A 9,373-nucleotide genomic window follows, 5' to 3' on the forward strand; every position below is an offset into this window, starting at 1 on the left:
TTTTTTTTTTTTAAACAGTGAGAGTTCGAACTCAGATGTCTTGATCAAAATCCAGATGAACAATTTCTGCTTAAAATTCCCTCTGCCATTTTAATTGGATACACCATTTTTATCACATTCATCCTAAATCATGGCCTACTTCTGCTGTACATTGCAACTCTTCTGCATTATATTTTATATTCCTGTAATAGCCAATGTTGGGTAAGAACTGATCCAAACAAAGCTGAACCAACCTATATAAAATTAAAAGTTTTCTCTCATTTGACAGGGGAAAACAAAAGCAAGGGAAGCCAGCTTTTAACTAACATAATGTCTACATACATAGTTAATTGGTTTAACTACATCAGTGAAACACTGGACCATTAACCTGCTGCTCCTGGTATACACTTGGTATACAGAAGTCATGGTTGAGACTCAAGCTTGAAATTCTTGAGGCTGTATAAAGATCAGGGAATTCAGAGGACTCAACACTGTAAGCGTCTTGCAGCACTACTCAAAAACAGAAGGGCTTTGCATCAATGACACAGCAGCTATCACAGCTCCACTCAGGGCTGTGCTACTAGAAAGAGTTAAATTGAGCTTCAAAAGAAACTAGAAGAGTTTATGGATTTAAATAACTAAAGGAGAAGAGCAAATACTAGCTATTGGCTTGAGATGTGATGAGTTACTGTTTGAAGACTTGGACATAGTCATGATTTCATTTTACTGAAATCAGTGACTTACTTATGGAAAGTTTGGGTTGCTGAGAAAGCAATGTTTTACTACTGCCCTAACACTATGACTACTACTGCCCTGTACTCTGCAAATATACAAAATAACTGCAAACCCCAGGCTGCTTGTGAAACTCAGAGGTGTGCCAGTGACCTTGTCACACACCAACAGACTGTAGCTATCTTCACTTTATACAAAAACATGCTACTGCCTCCCACCTCTTCTTGGGCTTAATGCTTATTCTTACCTGCTTCCCACACAAGCAAGCACTTCCTCCTGATTCCAGAGATAGCAATGGGGAGAAGTAGGTCATATTGGCCGGAGGAGGAAGTGATGGTGATTGTTCTCAGCTGGAAAACAGTGTATCAACTACAAATTTGTTCCTTCCCTGGATTAGTGAGCCATTCCTTTCAGAAGACTTCCCTTCTCCTTGGCAGAGAATTCATATTCAAAACTATAGAAAAAAAGTCAGTTTCCCCAAATGGGAAATGGCTAGTTTCTGAAGTGTTGATTTAAAGTAAGAGCAAAACTATTCAATCTAATTTTTTAAGTAACCAGCTTTTTTGACATTTGGGTTGTACATTCAGGATGTTTAGTCATTGTACCCAAAAGCCCACAAAGAGACAGTAACCAGAGAAAACACTTAGTGAAAGTCCAGGCAGGTTTGTTCTGATCCTGCTTGCTAACTTCTAGGGGGGGGCGTTGTTCACATCACATGGATTAGGAACAGCCCGTGCAAAAGGAAAGGAGGCCCAGGCACAGAATATTGGGAGCACATGGGATCAGTGTTGAGGTGCAATGGTACAGCAATGTAGGGAAGCTTGCAAAGCAACAGTCTGCAATATAAATGGAGCTAGATAATATAACCCTAATTTGTAAGAACAACATGACATATACACACACACTAATGCTCTAACAATTGTTTTCTTGCCTTCCATCCTGCACAAACCAGAACTTGAATTCAGAGGGTGTAGAATGAAAAAAGCAAAATCCAGGAACTACCTCCTTCATGTACAATCTACATTACTTCTGGTTTACTGCATGTTTGTTACCAGCAGTGCGGAAGTCTCATTGCACTTGGCAGCTGTGCATATGGATGATGTAACTGTTTTTTTGGTGCCATGCCAGATTGACAGCTGGTTGCTGTAACTCCTATTTGAAATCCTCTCTATCCACACATCCAGAGTTGTATTTTATTCAGAGTGGTTATTCTGGCCAGCAGGGAGCAGCTTGGACTGCTGGCTACTGCAGAAGCTTTAACTCTTGGAAAACCTGAGCCACTGGTAATGCCAAAGTCTCCCCGCTCTGCTGTACGGGAAATGCATGTGTCTCTCTTTTATGATATGAATGTGGTGCCATGCAGCTTTAACTTTGCCTTTGAAAAGTCAATGAATACATGAGACCCAACTGCCATGTCCATTGGGAAAGAAGGAGAAATTGACTGTATGGGTTTTGTCTCAAAAGAAAGAACTGCCCCCTGCCATCACATCATTTTTCCTCCCATCTAGAACCCCTTCTGTGAATGAACTGGAAGAACCGGTGTGATACGAGTCAGCTGCCCCTTTTTCTGTGAAGAGATAGGGTCAGAAGTTGAGGAAAAAAGTAAAGACAGTGGAATTGAATCTAACTGCAGCAATGACAATGGCAACAATTTGTTTAGAAAACGCCTAGCACACTTTGCTACTATTACAATCAAATTATATAATGCAAATCTATTTATCTTTTAAAATGTAAACAACTATGCCTAATCCCCCCAGGAAAAGAAAAGTACCTTTCTTACTTTTTTTCCCTGTTTAACCTTGAGTTGCTCAGTACAAACTTACTCCCCAAACAGTGCAAACTTGGTCAACTTGTTTCCATTAACAACACTTCAGGATTGTTTTTTTTTCTTTCTGCTCCATGTAAGTCAAGCTATTTGATAGGACTTTGGGGGATGAGAATATGTTCATAGGAAGGACTGGAGAGAGGGAGTTGGTGATGTGGTTTTCCATTTTTCTCTTTAATTGGTTGATGGAGGGAACTGAGAGAAGCTCTTATCTCTACTTGATAATGCAATGCTGCTGCTGGTGGAGTCAATTTATTTGCAAGTTAATATTTGCTGCAGCTGGGTTGGTATTGTCATTGAAAGTTTAATGTAATAGTTCCATAGGAGTATTATTAATGGTGCTAAATCTAAATCAATAATTACTGTATTTACTTGCATCTAAGACAAGATTTTTCCCCAAAGCACCGTGGAAGAAAAAAACCCTTATCTTTGATTCAAGTACTTCCGGTGTTGGCCCTGGCCTTGGAGCCATAGCTGGAGCTGAGCCACCACTAGGTCCAAGCCAGGTTGACTCCTGAAGTGGGGGAGGGAGCTTACAGCAGGGGAAGCACATGGGAAACTGTGCGGTAGGGATGGGCATTGAATGGGGGAGACCATGCAACCTGCCCTCTGTCCTACTGCCTGCCCTCCCTACAGCCACTAGCCCACTGCATGCCACCCCCAATTAACTTCAGCTCCTGCTGTGGTCCTAACTGACTTGGTCCAGCACTGCCAGTGCTCCTTCTGCCCGAATGACTTAGTCTATAAGATGCAAGCTCGTCCTGGTTTCTGCCTGACTTCAGACTAGCAGAGCTAACTACCTCTGTCTCTGTCACCAAAGATAGATAGTACAATATCTGACTTGCAATGCACATATTTATTTGCCTTTTCCAACATGTGCCCATAGTTAACAGTTATACTTGTCTATATGTTCTTTAAAACTTGCAGACTGCTCTTTTCCAGCCATCTTACATACTTAAATGGCTTAAATTTCTACGCTCCTGACAATTTTAATGTTTTTATCTGCATAGCACCCCAGTAAAATAGGCAGGCAGTTTTATTCCCATTTTTAGATGGAGGAACTGGAGCACAAAGAAACTTAAGTGACTTGTGCAAAATCAGTCAGGAAGTCTGTGGGAATGACTTTAGGTCTTCTGTGGCTACATACTAACCACTGGGCATCTAAGTTCTCCAGCAAATTCAAGGAGCCCTGACTACCTGTTTGATCAGTAGGTGCAATGCCCAAGATTCTGCAGGCAATCCTTTTCCCTTTGTCCATCCTAAACCACTATGTTGTGCAAGGTGGGGGGTTCAGAACCCAGTAGGAGCAGGCAAATATGTCGAAGCCCTAACGATAAGTGAAAAGCTAGTTAATGGGCAAAATTATCCACTCTCGTTGATTAAAAAATTAAGTATCTAAATCCATATTTGGACTCTTAATGAAACATGATCTGGCTTTCAAGCACCTCTGTCTTCTGTTGGCTTTGTCAAGAAATGGTAAAGTCATGGACAATGATTGGTAATTGGACCCCAAGCAAGACTTAAGTGAAGGAGTCAAGTATGAGATACCAGGCTAGTGCTCAGTACCAGAGGTTAGTAAAAATAGGATGCCTTGCCAAGGCTAATGAACCAGAGATGAGAAGCCAGAAAGCAAGTTAGAGTCAGAAGCCAGACCCAGGGAGCCTGGAGACAACCCAGACTCAGGAGCCAACAATCAGGGCAAGTGTGGGGAAACACGCTGATACATAGGATGGAAGCACATTGTGTTATGCAGTAGAGATCAGCTGCTAGGACAGTTGCTTAAGTGAGGAGCCAGAGCCAATCAGGGTGGCTGCACAGTAGCCAGCTGGAACTCAGCTGGGTCAGCTAGCTTGTTCAGAGGCGGCACTGGGACTTAACCTTGCAGAATTCAAAACATCACAAAAGGTGTGAATCAAACCAATGTGGCAAGGTTAGTACATAAATCTGATACATGAATAAATGTAGTCAAAACTAACTATCTGCAGAGGGCATCAGAAAGAGAGGATGAAAGTTTTCTGCTAAGCGGAATGGGAAGCAGGGAAGCCTTGCACTGCACTTCATCAAAGCTGCAGTGAGTTTACTGTCAACATAAAGCACCTCACATTATTATTGCCTGACTTCAGACTAATACAACTAAACACAGCTCTGCACATTACTACTGCATTCCTTATGGACTTCTTGTCTGAACTATAGCTGAGGATGAGATCCCTTAAGTCAATTAATCCTCATGCATTAGAATCCTCACCACTCTAGGCTCTAATTGTTGGAACAGTAGCATCGCTTATGCATCTAGACCTACCTTTGGGAATTTGTCTTATCTTCTTTCCTCTGCAATGTGCTCTAGAATGTTTTGCTGGAGAAATGTCACAAAACTGTAATGGACTGACTGGTTGCGTAAGGGCAGTTCTTCTCCATCCCCTTGGTGCCCAAAATGCAGAGTTCCAAGAAAAAGTATCTACTTTAACTATGTTTCAATGGAGTATGAAAGCATGCATATGTGAAGAGCAGAGGGAACATTCCTGCCTGCAATGATGAAAAAAAGGATTAAAGATATTAATTAAAAAGTAAAGTAGATCTGGAAGTTTTGAGCAATAAGCCTATCTCCTTATTCTATTGACTTATATTTTGTTTGTAATTTAAATAGCTTTGTTTCAGGATTTCAGTGTAGAAAATCCTCTGCTATCCAATCTTGGCACAAGTAGTGTGAAATTGCCTGCTCCCTTTAACTAGTAGCATCTTCTAAGTTAGTGAGGGACAACTTTAGTTGGCAGGTGTGCCACAAATTAAGCCCCATGGCTTCCTCAAGTGCCACTCAGAACCCCTGTCCTTGCCTGATCTGCTGCTCTGCTTTCTGCTCCCTTCCTTGTGCTTCCCACCCAATCTGCAGTTGTGCTCCCTGTCCATTCTGCTGTTGCAATGCCTGCCTTTCCCTGATTTGCTGTGTGCCACAAAAACAAGTGGCACAAGAAGCCTCTGTACATGAGTTAATCACCCCTGTTCTAAGTAATTACAATGACCTAATTTTGACATCTACCCAGATTTTCTCCTGCTACAAGGAAAATGTTCAAAAAGAACATTTGGAATCTGAAAAATTATCTGAGCCTTATTGTTCAAATATGCTGTGTGATACTTAGCACAATAAGCTGGCTCATGATATGCAGTGTCACTCATTTTCTTGTTACCTTCCATAATCTATAACCATATCTACTCCTGGTGTTACTGAACTGGTGCACCACAATGTAGCAAACTTGAAAAACAACACTGGGCCCAAATCCCTTTTCAAACACACATGTATAAAGCAGAGTAATTCACTTGCATGAAGTTCCACCAGTATGAAGTTTAAGTCAGAAGAAAACTTGGCCTGTTTTACTTCAAATCAGTCCCTAGTACAAGCTGAGGCAGATTCTGCTCAGCTGTGCAGTTTTTAACATGTGGATTTTTATGTAAAAATGAAAACATTTCAACCTCAGATGTACTGGCATGCCTAGTAAGGTAGTGAAGCTTCTGCAAAGCCATACAAGATACAGTATATCCAACACAATGGAGTCCTGATTCAGGAGCAGGTCTCCTGTGTACAGTGAGGCTAAGCCTATTCTAAGTTAGCTGACTATCCCAGTTACTTACTTTTAATATCTATTTTTAGATGATAAACTCCTTGCAGCAAGGCTGGTCTTGGTATTTTTTTATATGGTGCCCAGCAGGTCATTGGTCGAATATTCAAAAGCATGTAACTAGCTTCAGAGCCTAATTCCCATTGCTTTCCAATCAAAATTAATTATTAAGTCACTCAAATATATATTATAAATATTCTCCACATATTTTTTTAAATAATCAGTGCTTAAAATTTCTCATCTCTAATTTCCGGTTCACTTTTTCTCCAAGGAAAAGAGGCTTAATTATGCTCCCAGATCAAAAGGAATCACTTTTTCTCTCCCCTTCTCACCTTCTAAAAGGTCAGGGATCCTCAAATGGGGAAGGGGTAGGCACATATCATCACACGACAGAATCTGCAAACCAGCCAACAAAGCTTGAAGCCAGATTAATTTTTCTGAAGTCCCTCTCTGTGGGTGCATCTACACATGCACTTTAATGCACAGTAGCCTATTTTACTGTGCATTAAAACATCATATAAAAATGTGCTATTACGCTAATGTGCTATAAAATAGGCTACTGCACATTAAGCATCTCTTAAAAAACATGTACACTCATTACTGTGCATTAAGGCAGCCTAATACAAATTTGTTTAGTACCTCACATTGGAGGTACTAAATTTAATGTGCATTAGGAAAAGCACCTTAATGTTTGTGTAGCGGCACCCTGTGTTCTGGAATCCTCATTCATACAGGGTGCCAGGAACCACTAACAAAGAAAGGCCAGAAACCATGGACACCTACACATATGCAGCAAGGCTGCCCCAACATGCTGTAATTACAGCACATTGGAGCAGACTTGATTAATCTACTGTGCTGGCGTGTGGGAATTACCATGCTCCAGCTGACTCCAGTGTCATATGCACCAGCATCCCTACACTGAAAAATGGAGGCAGGGGCACTTTAACTAAAGCTTGTTCAAGGAGCTTTAAAGTGCTGCCGCTACCATTTTTCAATGCAGGGACGCTGATACACGTGACGCTCCAGACGCTTCAATCAGAGCAGGTCTCAGAGCCACTCTAATTAAAGGTCCCCCTCCCCACCTCTGGAGCATGTGTATAAATGTCCCATGGTTCCAGTAAAGCCACCACATTACCTAAAATTTTAAAGTTGGTTATGGACCAGAAGAGCAGGTTGAGAGCTCAGGGCCAGTGCACAGAGCGCCTGAGCCCCAGATACCTTAGTATATCATCTGGAGACCTCTGTATGTTCTGCAGAAAGCCCAACTCCAGCCCCTGGTTCAGTTTAGGAAGAATTCAGTGGACCAGATTCTCCACTGAGGTAAACTGTGGTAACTGGAATGAATTCAGTGGGAACCACCAATTTATGCAAGGTAAGGACCCAGTGTATTGTGAGAAAAGTCTTAGTTTTCCTCCTTAAGACTCCACCCATTAACTTCTTTGTGGAATAGGTCATCATCAGGCCCACAGTACAGAAAGGAGCAGTTGTACTTATTAACTCTTCTTTTCAAGGGAATTTTTTCTGTTTAATAAACTGATACCCGACAGAAAACCCTGCTAGGAAAACTGTTCTTGAGTTTAACAAGAATCAACATAACTAGGCACTGCTATAGATGGAAAAATACCCTTTCACTGCTGGAGAGCTTCACTCTAATGGCAAGTCAATAAAAATAACCCAGGAAGGTAACTACTAACTAGTTAGTAACTATGTACTATGTAACTATGTACATAGTAACTGTGGCTCTTGTTACAAAACCACATGAAAAATTGCCATGATTAACAGTTGTTACTCAATGCAGGCCAGGGACTGTAGCACCAGGGTACACAGGCTGCAGGTCATAACACAGGTGTTGGCAGAATACCTAGGAAGAGAGGTGAATGACTCTCTACAGCCGTAACACCCTACTAGTAAAACTATTCACCAGGCATCTTCATTTTCTAAGCCATAAAATCCTCTCACGTTAATTAGAAAAAAGTGCCTGATACTCCCTTAGGAATCTCCAGCAATACACTACTGAAAACAGCATTGAATCTCCAACTCAGAGGAAAATTATTGCTACATTTCACTTATTAAGCAGGATAAAACCTAAGGCTTTGGATTCACCAGTTCCTCTCCTCTTCCTTTATCCTGTGTGAGACAGGGGTAACTTCAGTTAAGTCAGTGTGATAAAAACAGGGGTAAAAGACTGGAATAAGCTGGGAAGAGCTATTTTAATTTGAATGGGAAGGATCTCCTTTCCTCTATGGATTCCTGGTTGCCTTTATTATACTAAATGACACTTGCTGGAGCTGAGGTACAGTGAAGTAGTAAAAGGCAAAAGTGTAATCCCTTTCCCACAAACTACCCAAGGCAGCAGTGTGAGCACCTTCCCCAGATGAGCATCTATAGTGACAACCACCTCCATCTCCCGAAGTCCCAGGCCCGCCCCATGCAGCTGTCTATGGTGAACTCCTCTCTCCCAGGACCATGTGCCTGCGGGTGCACAGGGGCCTAGGTGAGGAAGGAAGTGTAGTGGGTTGTCACCATGCTTCTTCAGGCTCCTTCTCCAGATGAGCAGCTATAATGACAACCGCCTTCACCCCCCTGAGTCAGACCTGATGCAATGGAGCGCCTGCTTTGGGGGCCTCATCCCCTTGCGGAGGACTGTTGTGGCAGCCTGACTCATGCTGCTCGTGCCTCTGCCCGCACCCACTTCCCTGTGGTGGAGGACAGGCAGGGTGTGAAAGGCAGGGTTAGCTGCAATGCCCCACCTGGGGTCCCTGGGGGTCCGGGGCCTGTCCTGTGCGGGTGTCTGGTAACACAGCTGCCCGTGCTCCTTTCCCAGGGCCCGCGTGTGCCTGAGCACGGAAGGAAGCAGGATGGGTGGCCCCCAAGCTTTTCCGGGCACCTTCTCCCGAGGGGCAGCTACAGTGCCGCAGGCAGGGCTGGGGCAGGCGGTCTCTGCGCCTTGGGGGCACTTTTCTGGGTGCCCGTGCCCCGCTCGCACAAACTTTCCGCGCAGGGGAGGCGCCCCTGCCTCAGGCTCGCAGCCCCGCGGAGGCAGCTGGGCACAGCCCCGGCTCCTGTCCCGGGCCAGGAGTTTCCCAGCGGCAGCTCCCTCGCCCCGCTTCCTGGATCGCCCCGGCCCTGGCCCGCCCCGCCTCGCCTCGCCTCGCCTCGCTCGTCCCTCCGCGGACCCCGGGGCCGCTCCCCGTGCAGCCGGGCGGCGCCACATGGCGCTGGGGCC

At 43.8% G+C, this 9,373-nt stretch overlaps 1 protein-coding gene across 3 annotated transcripts in view; it reads right to left on the reverse strand.

Annotated features, from left to right (window-relative positions):
• The window catches only part of GCNT4 (glucosaminyl (N-acetyl) transferase 4, core 2), a 25,558-nt gene that overhangs the window by 15,541 nt on the left and 644 nt on the right, over positions 1 to 9,373 (reverse strand). For all 3 annotated transcript variants that reach the window (XM_019517697.1, XM_019517696.1, XM_019517694.1), the window contains exon 2: positions 4,836 to 5,059. The gene's annotated coding sequence lies outside the window, so the exon portion shown is untranslated. The remainder of the gene's footprint in view (positions 1 to 4,835; positions 5,060 to 9,373) is intronic.

This window comes from Gavialis gangeticus, unplaced genomic scaffold (genome assembly GCF_001723915.1).
Source record: "Gavialis gangeticus isolate Ggan-Ray unplaced genomic scaffold, GavGan_comp1, whole genome shotgun sequence".
Classification (NCBI taxonomy): Eukaryota; Metazoa; Chordata; order Crocodylia; family Gavialidae; genus Gavialis; species Gavialis gangeticus.